This window comes from Tamandua tetradactyla, chromosome 24, assembly GCF_023851605.1.
Source record: "Tamandua tetradactyla isolate mTamTet1 chromosome 24, mTamTet1.pri, whole genome shotgun sequence".
Taxonomy (NCBI): Eukaryota; Metazoa; Chordata; class Mammalia; order Pilosa; family Myrmecophagidae; genus Tamandua; species Tamandua tetradactyla.
The window spans coordinates 16,000,386-16,014,139 of NC_135350.1; the positions used below are offsets into that span (position 1 = coordinate 16,000,386).

A 13,754-nucleotide genomic window follows, 5' to 3' on the forward strand; every position below is an offset into this window, starting at 1 on the left:
TTAAAAATGTGTAGTTACTTGCTGCTTAGAGAACTTCACACCATTTTCCCTGAACCATTATCACTATCAAGCTCCAGGTTATAAAATTCTCTCTCTCCCTCTGCAGAAGACTCTGCCTGCTTTTTCAGATATGGGGTGCCTCAGGGTGAACTGTCAAATCTGATATCTCCATGAATGACTTTTCTGTCCCTAAATATCTATCTTCTCTTTAGTTTAGAGAACAAGTTGTTCTTCCTCTTATCTCAATCTCTCCTTTCTGCCTGTGTTCTAAAGACATTTCTATCCAACTTCAGGAGTTTCCTATTTTAATAATTATTACATCTCTCTCCATATAATATGCCTTCAATATATTTCTTTTCTCTACTGTATCATTTAGTGTTCAATCAGAGTAGCAGAAAACTAAGATATTTGTAGTTTTTATAGGGTTTAACTTTAAACAACTGTGGGAGCTGGCTAAGTAGATTCTGTAAGAGTCTTGTCTTCATGTCTGTAGCTGGAGCTTGAAGTCCACAAGGCAGACATTCAGAAAGGGAAGACAGATGCAATATTGGGGAGAGGAAGAACAGGCTGGAACCCATTAGTATGAGATGGAGTCTCTGATGGTGGACAAAACTGTATTCTATTTCTCTCTAGAGCTGATGGCATGAATATTCTGTAGAAACTGGTGCTTGTCATCATAGAATTAGACATATATACTTGGCCCCAAAGTCAGAGAAGCTGAAGGAGAATCAAGGGGAAGGTGGAGAAGTTTCAGGCCTAGTCATTTCCTCATGTCATCTCATAAGCCAGCTGATGAGTGACATGTGTGAGCTACAAAATGGCAGCTGCTTCACTTCCATCATCTGAGTCTCCATAGGAATTTCTCTTGTGGAACACCTTCACCAAATATATACAGGAAAGAGAATTGGGGGAACTGTAATTGCCCAGCAAACTGACATATTTCAAAGCCACCAAAAACCACCCTTTGTCTACTTGGCATCTATATACAATTCCTTTCATCAAACTTAATCACAGTTTAAGGAATAACAGAGTCATGCTTCTGCCTAATATGATAAAACTATCCCAAGTAAAACCAGTAACACTCTAACCATTTCCCCAGAAAAGGATACAAAGTCCCTTTTTTGTCTTTGGGTCATGTTTCATGATAATTTTTCTAGCTGATTCACATACCTCCTTTGACATCCTGTAACATAAATATTGAGATATAAATTAGCACATTTTATGCTAGATGATAAGGGGATGGGGGGAGGGAAGCAAATATTTGGTATATATAAAATAAATCTATAGACATGTATCAAAATATATGCACATTATATATATATATACGTGTGTGTGTGTGTGTGTGTGTATATATATATATATATATATATATATATGAAATACCCATAACTATTAAAGTCTTCATTTATGCAAATAGTTAGATGAATGGAACTGGTCATTACTACCTTCTACTACCCATTCTGTATTCTTTTCCTGTTAGCAAATATGTTAGCCGGTTGTGATTCCTTGCCTTTTAAGATGACCCCAAAATTTATTCCTAAAGTGTCTAGACTATTAGAAGCCCAGTTTTGTAGTTTTCTATTGATTTTAATCATACAATATGGAAATATTAAGAAATATCCTATAGGATCTACTGAATTTCAGAAATATTCCTTCTTACCCTCGTTGTACAGTGCCAATCCAATTTTACCTTGCTAGTCTAGACCAACCAACCCATCCAGCAGACTAATCCCTTCCTTTGCTGGTTAATTAAGTGCTAAGAAAGGTCAAAAGGTTCAGGTAACAATCTCAATTTTCTGCTCAGTGGAATCATTGTTTCCTTTGGTGGAAGCATTCCTCCCTTTGTCTTCTTTTTCATTTTTTATCTTCTATTTTTTTTTGCATTCATCCCTTTGGAACTAAAGATCTCCAGACCAGCAGAACCCAAAATTATAGAATGTGAAGCAAAATTTTTGCTAGTGGATCACTAGGGGTAATAAAAAAAGAAACCAATATCACTTCCACATTTTGATTTCCACACCAATGAATCCTGGCTAGGGAGACCTAGCATCATATTACCATATACTGGATGCTAATTTAGAGCATACACCTCTTCCTGGGGGACATTGCTCCAGCTCTGCCAGATGTTGTCACCTATTTGGTCCCATAACTGAGTCTTCAAAGGGCCATTCCACTGTTGTCAAGTCAGTTGCTTCAGGATGAAGGGAACTATGGTAAGACCAGTGAATTTCATGAGCAGGAACACATTATCACATTTAAGTTTCTGTGAAATGATTTCTTTGGTCAGAAGTAATGCTGTGTGGAACACCATGTCAGTAAATAAGGCATTCTCTTTACTCATTTATGGTAGTTTTGGCAGAAACATTGTGTGCAGGTAAGGCAGATACATATCTAAAGAAAGCATCCTTTACAGTAAAGAAAAAAGAACTACCCATTCTGCTGTGTTTGTGCATATACATATGCGTTTGTGTGTGTGTGTATGTTTGCTGCTGAAAAAGGGACTATTTATGACTTCTAATCAAACCTACTGCTGAATATAAATATAAATGGAAATTCAACATTTGGCCTATCTTGCCACTTTCTGTTAGCTTTACTGGAATCATGTCTGGATAAAGGTTTCTGCTTTAATTTTTTGCAGACCTAATACATTTAAAGAGAACACTCATCAGCTTTAAAGGCAAGAAGAAAATCCTGGAAGCTTTGTAACAATTTAATATTTGCTCTCACTATAGAAATAATGTGTTTAGTACCGATACTTCACTTGGATTTTGTGTACCTCTAAATGTCAAATAAATGAGACTCAGAGTTTGATTAAGCAAGGCAATACAAATAATTTTTAAGATATTCACTGTGGTTTAAGGATTTTATGACATATGTCAACATACCACCACATCAAGGAAGTTAATTATATTTATGCCATTGTCATGTGAATTACGTGGCTGCTCTGAGACGCTGGGCATATTTGATTCTTCCTGACTGAAGGCCAGTGGGGTTATAACCGTTCCATTAACCCAAGTAAGCACACACACACATGAACTTTTTGCCTTTATTTTATTTTTACATGTGCACAATGTATAATAGTAATTAATTGTTCCATTATGTGCATTTCAGGAAGATTATTGCCTCGGGTGGTAGAAGTCCTGTGACATCTGACTGAGGACCAGTTGTATAATCCCTCAGGAATGTTCTGCATCTTGCACTGGGATACTTTGGAAAGGACTAGCTGCACCTTGAAATGTAGAATTTCTTGTATGAACCATGAATTGAGTCTTGTCTCAAACCTCAGTTCAGATAAATTATGTAGAATGAGTTAGCAGTGGGCCAAATACATTGAGTACTACTCTGTTTATTAAAAGGTTTGTTGATGAAGGTTTCAGTGGCACAGAATATGATTAACAGATATTTGCATGTGAAGCTAGTGCTTACTTACCTGTCTTCAAAGGGTTTCTGTCTTTTATGGGTTTTTTTTTTTTTTTTTGGCATGGGCAGGCACCAGGAATCAAACCTGGGTCTCCAGCATGGCTTGTCAGAACTATGCCTGCTGAACCACCGTGGCTGCCTCATGCCTTTTATGTTTTAAAAAGAGTTTTCATTAATAAAGAAAACATATTTAACACAATGCACATCTGATGCATTTGTATGCTCTATAGATGGCAGGTTTGTTTGCTGTTATTACATGTTTATTATTTTCCAGTTGTGTTCTTTAAATATGACAGCATCTTATCCTATTCTATACTTCTTTATTTAACTTTGTTCCTCAAGACTCAGCAATTCCTCTCTTTCTTCCAATCTGCCTATCAGCCCCTTACCTCCTGCCTAAGTAGCTCTTAATTGTATTCTGTCCACTTGAATGCCAGCCTGATGCCCTTCCTCAGTTAGGTTATTTATTTTCTCTTTCCCTACCATAACAGCAATATCTAGACTGGAAACTATTCTGTTTTTAATTCCATGGCTGTATTAGTCAGAGTTCTTCAGGGAAATGGAACAAAAGGAGATATTTGCAAATGAAAGATTTTATAAAAGTGTTTCATGCAGCTGTGGCGTTTGCACAGTCCAGTCCAAATTCCATAGGGCAGGCTGCAGGTTGGCTACTCCAGTGAAAGTTTTTGATGCATTTCCCAGGAGAAGCTCCCTGGCTTAAGTAGAGACAAAAATTCTCTCTTCTGATTGGTGAAGTCATCACTTCTCCTTTTAAAACCTTTAACTGATTGTATTACATGTCTCATTGCTGAAGACACAATCTTCAGTTGATTTTAGATGTGATCAGCCATAAATGCAATCAACTTACTGATGATTTGCCTCATAGTTAGGCCCGCGCTAGCTTAAGCAGACAACTGAGCCATCACCTGGCCAAGTTGGCACATTAACCTAACCATCACAGGCCACATCTCCCAAGTATTAACAGGGGATGCCAATATCTTCAGGCTTTTTTTTTTTTTTTTTTTTGCCACTCAGAAAGGTCTATGCACATCCTTCTTCCTCAGGACTCTTTGTCACCAACCTGGCTGACAGCAACTTAAACCATGCTTAATCTCTAAAGGAAAACAATAATGGACACATTTTCTCCTGACAAGACTCAATTGTCCTGTGTACACCTACCTGGAGAAACACACTAAATATTTCCAGAATAGGTGCAAGTCCTTGGGTAATATTCACTCTTAAACTTGATACTTTACAACTTAAATATTACAACATGAATAATACAACTTATGTCATACGATAAGGGGATAAGATAGAGAAGAAAATAAAGATATTTGCCTTATTGTACAAAAACAAACATGCTCATAACAAAACAAGGAAGAAATATTCGTATGATTACAATCCTCATTTTGTAACTGGTCATGTGGTTGTAGTTCATATTTACCACTACCTTCTTTTACTATCCATTCCCTGCTCCCTTTACCCTCAGCAAGTACCTTAGCTGGCTGTGGTTCTTTGTCTCCTAGGAAAACCCAAACCTTCATCCCTCAAGTTTTTGTGTCATTAGTAGTCCTGCCTGGATTGGGTTGTTGTACTTTTCCATTAACTTTAATCAGAAGGAGTGGTAGTACTAAGAGACACTCTAGGAGATCTCCTGTTTTCCAGGAAACATTACTTTAACCTCCATTATAGAGTTGTAGTCCTATTTCCCCTTGCTAGTCAGAATCAGTCACCCCAGCCAATACAGTAATTCCCTTTTTCGCCTCTTGATTCAGAGGCATGAGAAGCCCAAACTGGCCAGGTGACAGTCTTAACTTACAGTTCAGTGGAATAGTTGTTGTGTCTACTGGTGAAAGCACCCCTCCTTTTGGAACTATGACCTCTAGATCAGCAGGGCTTAAAGTTTTAGGGACAGTATGCAAATTTTTTTCTAGTGAATCACTAGGGATGATAGTGAGTGGTGCCACTCTCATTTCTACCGCTTCATTCCTGGACCTTTGAATCCTGGCTGTGGGAAAAAGAGCATGATAGAGCAGATTCTGATTTGGGGCATACACAGTCTCCTGGAGAACATTGTTCCAGATCTGCAAGGTATTGGCACCATTATTGAGTCTTCAAAAGCCTTCCCACTGTGTTATCAATCCAGCTGTCTCAGGATGATGGGCAACATGGTAAGATGAGAATTCTCTGATCATGTGCTTATTCCCACACTACATTTGCTGTGAAGTTGGTTCCTTGATCAGCAGCAATGCTGTGTGGATTGCCATGACACTGGCTAAGACATTCTGTAAGTCCAAAGATGGCAGTTTTGGCAGAGGCATTGCATGAAGGGAAGGCAATCCCATATCCGGAGTATGTGTCTATTCCAGTTAGAAGAAATCACTGCCCCTTCCATGATGGAAGTGGTTCAATGCTATCAATCTGCCCCTAGGTAGTAGGTTGATCACTTTGGAGATTGGCACCATAACAGGGACTGAGTGTGGGTCTCTGCTGCTGGCAGATTGGGCACTGAGCAGTGGGTGTTGCCAGGTCAACTTTGGTGAGTGTGAGTCCTTGTTGCTGAGTCCATGAATAACCTCCATCCTTGCCACCATAACCACTTTGTTCATGAGCCCATCGGGCAATGAGAAGAGTGAGTGGCTGGGGAAAGAGGCTGACTGGTATACACAGAACGGGTCATCTTATCCATTTGATTATTAAAACTTTCCTCTGCTGAAGTCACTCTCTGGTGTGCATTCACATGGGACACAAATATCTTCATTTTTTTTTTCCAACTCAGAAAGGTCTATGTACAGCCCTCTTTCTTAGACCTCTTTGTCACCAATTTTCCAATTATGATCCTTCTAGGTCCTTGACCATCCAGCCAAAGAAATAGCAAATAGCCCACCCATATACAAAACAACTCTGGCCAGTTCTCCTTTCAAGCAGAACAAACAACCAGGTGCACTGCTTGAAGTTCCAGCCACTGGGAGGATTTTCCCTCACCACTGTCTTTCAGGGACATCCCAGAAAGGGGCTTCAGTATAGCAGCTGTCTACTTTCTGGTGGTAATCTGCATACTGCGCAGAGCCATCTATAAACCAGGCCCAAGTATTCTCTTCCTCAGTCAGTTGATTGTAAAGAATTCCCCAAGGGGCTTGTTCTAGTTTGCTTGCTGCTGGAATGCAACACACCAGAGATGGATTGGCTTTTAGTAAAATGGGATTTATTTTATTCATTCTTCAGAGGAAAGGCAGCTAACTTTCAACTGAGGTTCTTTCAGTTACGTGGGAAGGCATAGGGTGATCTCTGCTGGCCTTCTCTCCAGACCTCTGGGTTCCAACAACTTTCCCTGGGGTGATTTCTTTCTGCATCTCCAAAGGCCTGGGCTGAGCTGCCAGTGCTGAGATGAGGTATGCTGAGCTGCTTGGGCTGTGCTATGTTGAATCTCTCAATCAAGCACCAGCCAATTAAATCAAACAGCATTCATTGCAGCAGGCACACCTCCTAGCTGACTGCAAATGTAATCAACAACAGATGAGGTTCACATGCCATTGGCTCATGTCCACAGCAATAGAACTAAGCACCTTCACCTAGCCAAGTTGACACCAGAATCTAACTGCCACAGGGCCATAACTCTGGTCTGGGAAAGATAAAGTAATGTGGCAAGAGGGGGGACCATGGGCATTTGGGCCACTGTCTCACTTAACATACTTCTGCCTTCAGGACCCTCTTGAGCTCTATATCCCATATACCATTTCCATTTTATGATAGAGTGCCGGTGCGCATCCAACTTTATGGCTTGGTGGGTCAGACAACACCCAGCTCATGATAGGCAACTCAGGTCTCATGGTAACTTGGTGGCCCTGGTTAAATGCTCAGTCTCTACCAAGACCCAATAGAAGACCAAAAGCTGTTTCTCAAAAGAAGAATAGTTATCTGTAGAGGCTGGCAAGGTTTTGCTCCCAAATCCTCAGTGTCTGTATTATGATTCTCCTATAGGGGCCTACCAAAGGCTCCATACAGTATCCCTACTTGCCACTGACACAACACCATTGTATCTGCTGGATCATAATTGGCAGAGCAGTTTGTACATCAGCCTGAACCTATCACAGAGCCACCTCTTGCTCTGGTCCACATTCAAAACTAGAAGCTTTTTTTGTTCCTTTGTGAATGGGTCAGAGTGGCACACTCAAATGAGGAATGTGCTGTCTCCAAAATCCAAAGTGGCTAAGTAGGTATTGCACCTCTTTTTTGGTCATAGGAGGGGCCAGATGCAGCAGCTTATTAAACTTAATCTTAGAGTGGATATCTCAACATGCTCTACAACATGGTACACCTAGAAATTTTACTGAGGTGGAAGGCCCCTGCTTTTTTGTTGAATTTATTTCTCATTCTCTGACATGCAAGTGCCTTACCATAAATATAGAGTAGTTGCTACTTCTTGCTCACTAGGTCCAGTCAACATGACATCATTAATATAATGGACCAGTGTGATGTCTTTTGGGAGGGAGAAATGATAAACTTCCTTATGGACAAGATTATGAGGTAGGACTAGAGAGTTGAGATACCCCTGAGGTAGGACAGTAAAAGTATACCATTGGCCTTGCCAGCTAAAAGAAAACAGTTTTTGGTAGTCCTTACTGACAGCAATTGAGAAAAAAGCATTTGCCAGATCAACAGCTCCCTACCAGGTACCAGGGGATGTATTGATTTACTCATGCAATGACACCACATCTGGAACAGCAGCTGCAATTGGAGTCACCGCCTAGTTAAGTTTATGATAATTCACTGTCATCCTCCAAGACACATCTGTTTTCTGCATAAGCCAAATAGGAGAGTTGAATGGGGATGTGATGGGAATCTCCACCCCTGCATCCGAGTTATTAAGAGTGCCGCTAATCTCTAAAATGCCTCCAGGAATCCACTATTGCTTCCGATTTACTATTTTGCTAGGTAAGGGCAGTTCTGGTGGCTTCCACTAGGCCTTTCCAAGTGGAGAAGAAATGTCAAAGAAGTTTAGAGAGAGATTAGAGAGAAAAGGCCCAGAGAGAGCTTAGAGAGGAAAACCTTAGAGAAGCAAGCAAAGACCCAGAGAAGCTGAAAGAACCAATGATGCCAGAACCTGAAAGCAGTGAAATTTGGGAGCTAAGGACCAGCAGATGCCTTGCCATCTGACAGAGGAACTCTTGATGCCAGCGGCTTTTCTTCAGGGGCTTGTCCTGTTAATGCCTTAATTGGGACACTTTCATGGTGTTAAAACCGTAAATTTGTAAACTAATAAATCCCCATTGTAAAAGCCAACCCATTTCTTGTATATTGCATTCTGGCAGTTTTCGTGAACTGAACCAATGAGCTTCAGTTGTGACAATTTCTTCATGGTTCTTAAGCTCGAAGCCTCCATTATCCTTCGAAGACCCTTTTCCAATTCATTTCCCACTCTTCCTCTTTTTGTTTTACAGCTTTGTTTCCTACTAAAGCTATCATTTTAAAGATTTATCTATAGCAGGTGCATAATAAACATTGACTAACTTTATGACCCCAACTTTCCAGTTGCTTTCTTCCATATTTCTTTGTTTCAGTAAAGATCAGGAAATGAAAATACTCATTGTCCAATGATGGTCACAATCTGACTTTGCTATAGCATGAGACTTGTACCATGTAGGTGAATATATTACCAAAGCAATTTTTCTTCAAGGAGTTTTTGGTAGTTTAATTTAAGAACAATCCAAATAGTTGGGTAGATGAAAGTTTCTTCCTAATTTTAGATGAAATATGTGTATCAAGATAACTATATGAGCATGATCATGCATAATTCTTCTTTGCATTTCCTTCTAACACTTAGTGAAGAGCCTTGAACACTGTAGACACTCTGGAAATTAGATGTTCAAGTTGGTTAATTTATCCCAGTCTGGGATGGATGGATTGCCAAACCATTTCTACTACACAGGTAATGAACTAGATTGACTACTGACCAATGGAGAAGTTAATACCTTGGACATAGTGTATATACTTGTCATAGCCAAGCCAGTGAGAACCTATGAAATATCCACACAGTTTATAGCATTCGGCATAGAATTAAAACTGTCATTAACTTAAAAGTTGATACTCTGGATACTAGACCAGGAACATGTAGATATATCCCTATAGACTGAACATATTAGATCTTTCTTTGGCAATCTAAATATTAAAATTTGAAAGTATTTTACCAACAAAAATTAGAGTTAAACTGAACAGCCTAGCATGAATTTGATTTCTATTGAAGTGGTTACTAATTTTAGACAATGAAGACCTTGATAAATAACTTTGAATTTAATTTAAAACCACCACATGCCAGAGTGTATTGCCAGGTATTACAGTAAAATTTATTTATTTTCCTACAGAAAGCTTTTATTTATATAGGATATCTTCCAAACATGCAAGATTATTTAGATAGTTTTGATAGAAATATACATAGCTATTGTTCAATCAACGAATTTCCTGGCTTTATTTTTCTTGTGAATTGTTGATGACAACATCCAGAAATGTTTGTGTTAGGTTTCTCCCCAGTTCTGAAACTGCCCAGAATAACAGACTACTCTAATTTAGTGAATTGAAGAAGAAAATGCATATTTTCATCCCCAGTGGACTTCAGTGTGAATCCTAAATCAGGTTTAGTTGAGAATTCTTAAATGTCATTTCATTTAATGAAATGACCACATTTTAGCTTTACTCCCAATGGTTGCATGTGGCCTTACAAAGCTTTCCTAGAATTAAGAGGTACCTCATGAGAAGAATAGAGGGTGTTATAGTGCCATTTATTTATTATTAATGATTATATATTTATATTCAATAATAATTGATCTATTATAAAGACTCTTCTTACTGTGTTAAATTGCTAACAATGTCAGTATTGTATTTTTCCTGACCAATGGAGAATTGAATGCCTTTGGCATAGCATATATCCTTGTCATAGTCAAGTTAGTGAGTTAATTTATCTAATAGTACTGGGGGAATTCTTAAAATGATTTAATTATAGTGTCTTCTTAGTATCCTGGATTTAGAAGGTGGTTAGCCTTTCCTTGGTGCATTCCATGTTATAGAAGACAATGAAGTGACTTTTGTAGATTAAAAGCTGATACGGTTAGCATCTATTACATCTACATTTCTGACTCCAAAGGGCACAATCTCCATTACAATCCATGTGAAATGCTGAGAAAGGTAACCCTGAATCTGTTTAAAGAACAAAATTTGAACCAATAGAAGTTATATGGGTTAGATTTTATAATGAACATGCAATTAGCTGTGATGAACTTTATGATACATTTTGTGACACATGCATCAGGTGAGCTTAAGCTGTAGTACTTTGAACAAAATATTTATTACAAAAGCTATTACACATTTTTGAGGAAATCACAATTTTACACACTCCGCAAAGCTAGTTGTTAGGACCACTTTGTGAGGTGGGCACCTTTCAGTACCCACAAGTCTTCTTTTTCTTTCCATATCTGTACAATGTAAGAATGTCATTATTGATATTAATGTGGGACTATGTGAAGGGATGGAAATGAGAGAAAAAATGATGGAAATGAACCATGGTTTTCCAATCCTAAGGTCTCCTGAGCCCGAGGCAAAGAGCAGAGGAGAAGGATTCACAGCAGAGTAGCTGATTACAAGGTCTGGTATGGATCGCTGTGTAGTCAGGAAATGATGAAGTCTGGCTGGATCCCAACAGTGAAACAAAACAGGAGAAAACTGATGCTGATGCTGAAAAGAAAAGAGGAAAGCAAAGCAGCTGGAAAGAGAAACAGACCTCTTCTACCCCAATAGGAAATTGCAGGCATATTGCATTTTAGCTTTAGTTCCTGAAACATTGGTTATCATTACCACCAGCTTATTAGCAGTTCAGAACTTAATCTTTCAGAAGAGAAGCAGGGGAGCATTTGATTTTCAGAAAAAAGTCTGAGTCTACTAAGGGGTACAGGGATAGAACTGGAAACAAATATAGATCAGGTGCTTGTGTTTTCATGAGAGAAGAAAATTACGCAAGGTAGCTATATAAATCCAAAGAAAATATAAATTTTCTTCTTGTACCAATTATTAAAAGGAAACCAAATTAAAATAGTATGTCCAATTTTGCTACATTCAGGCAAAATTGGGTTTGAGTACAACAGAGCACATGATGAGACTTCATTGTATTTGCATATTAAAAATCTCTATAGTACAAAACATAATTTTCTAATCTCTGCTTTTCTTTTGCTTTTCTATTTGAGAAGTTACAGGGTTATAGAACAATCATGCATAAAATATAGAATTGCCATGTACTGCCCTATTATCAACACCTTCATTGGTGTGGTACATTAGTTAGCATTGATGAAAACACATTTTAGTAATTGTACTAGAAACCATAGTCCATGGTTTAACTTAGGGTTCAAGATAGTGGTTAACTTTGGGCTGTTTCCAAGGCAAAACAAATTACCATCACTCAACACCCAGTAGTCAGCATATACACAGGGTTGGGAACTGGGACTGGAGATGAAGCCTCAAAGACCTCACTGTTCAGAGGAGGAGATGGACAGGCAGCACCACATACATACCCATTAAAGTCATTCAACAAACATTTGCTGAATACCTACTAGGTGTAAGGTGCTAGAACAATGTACAACAGAAAGATACAGGATGTAGTGACATTAGGAGCGTAATGAGACATTTGGGACTGAATCCACTAGTCTTTCTTGGCCATTCTCTTGCTTCAGGTTCCATCTTGGTGAGTGCCCAAGAACTGCTTTCCTGTCTTGGAGCCTCCTGCATTCTTCAAAAAGTTCCTCTCCATTAGATATGCCCAGCTTCTTGCAGTCAGAGAACTGAGGCCAAAACCTCCAAAGGCCCCACCTTGAAGATCACCAGGCACATGCTGTTGGAGGAATGTAGGGAGATGGCTGGGTGCTATTTTCAGGCCATGAGACTGGTTGCTGGAAATCAGTGCCTGAGGCCCCGGAGAACCCCAAGTCACTTCCTGTTGAGAATGGGGTGGTGCAAAGTCTTGGAGAATGGGAGATTAGGCAACTCCTGCTGCTGGGTTGCATCTTGGCCCCAGTTCTGGCCGGGGACCACAGCTCAAGAGCATGTAGCTTAATTGTTTCACTGTCTTTTCCAAGTCCCTAATGAAATGACTTGTACAGTAATGTGTCTGTGCTTTATGAAAGTGTCTGTGCATTTTTTTTGTTCCGTGCACTTTTTATCCTTTTTAAAATCAACTTTAAAATATTTAAGTGGGTGAGGGATGAACATACACGATAGTATTCTAGAATCCCTGATAGTCACTGAAACCCTTTGCATTATGCTTTGTTTTTGATGTTGGAGTGATGGCGTGTATGTCCCTCATTCTGTCACCCACTACCTGGGTACAGACCTTTTGAAGAAAGGTCTCTTATTCTTATTTTTTTGATTCAATGCTGGGACCTCTATAATATAGCCTAATCTTTGGGGATTTGTAATAAAGGTTTTAAAATCTAGGGGTGTGGTTTGGGAAAGATTTGCACTGGTACTGTGTGTGTGGCTTTTGTGTGTTGTGTGTTTTGATTTTGTCTGTTTTTATCCATTTTATATTAATATATTTTTCCTGTGTTAAAGAAATGCAAATGTGGCTTGTTAAAAAAATAAACATAAAGAATAATATGGAATCCAGAAGGTATTCAAATAAGAAAGTGCTTGGGGTGGGCCACGGTGGCTCAGCAGGCAGAGTTCTTGCCTGCCACGCTGGAGACCCAGGTTCGATTCCTGGTGCCTGCCCATGTTAAAAAAAAAGAGTGCTTGAAGATGATGTTTATTTCTTGCTTTCAAATGCATTTGGGAAAATGTAAATGCCTTTTTGCTTTATGTTTTCCAAGTCAATGCAAAATTGGCTTAGTATATCCCGTGTTGTTTCATAAAGATGCTTTTTGGTTGGCTTTTGAAAAATCACTTTGGCTGTAAAAACAACTCTGTCAAAACTGATAAACCGGTTGCCCTTATTAGCTTTGAAGTGTCAAAATCTCGTCTGAAAGAAAATTTAAACTGATCAGTAAATTGCTGATCAGTAAACTTGTTGTGCAAAAATTTTTATTTAGTTAATTCCTATGTACCCTCCTTAGTAATACGGAGTATTGAAGGATTATTTTTCTTCTCCAAGTAAAGTGCTATAGGAAGGCAATGTAAGGGTGGCATCGATGTTCTATTCTATTGGTTATCCTAAGTATGGGGGTGAACTTGGGGTGGGGAGGAAGGTTGCCACCCTCTTTCTTCCCCACACACCAACTCTTCAGTTACTTCATGCTTTGATCTTGTACATGAAGACTTCAAGCCTGTTGGAATTTGAAGCTGAGCAAGACTGATAG

The 13,754-nt window shown here is 39.0% G+C and overlaps 1 long non-coding RNA gene across 1 annotated transcript in view; it reads right to left on the bottom strand.

Annotated features, from left to right (window-relative positions):
• Positions 1 to 1,105: 1,105 nt before the first annotated feature.
• Positions 1,106 to 13,754, bottom strand: part of LOC143668073 (uncharacterized) — a 28,964-nt gene continuing 16,315 nt past the window's right edge. Inside the window, exon 3 of the long non-coding RNA XR_013168280.1 lies at positions 1,106 to 1,183. This is a non-coding gene — a long non-coding RNA (uncharacterized LOC143668073). The remainder of the gene's footprint in view (positions 1,184 to 13,754) is intronic.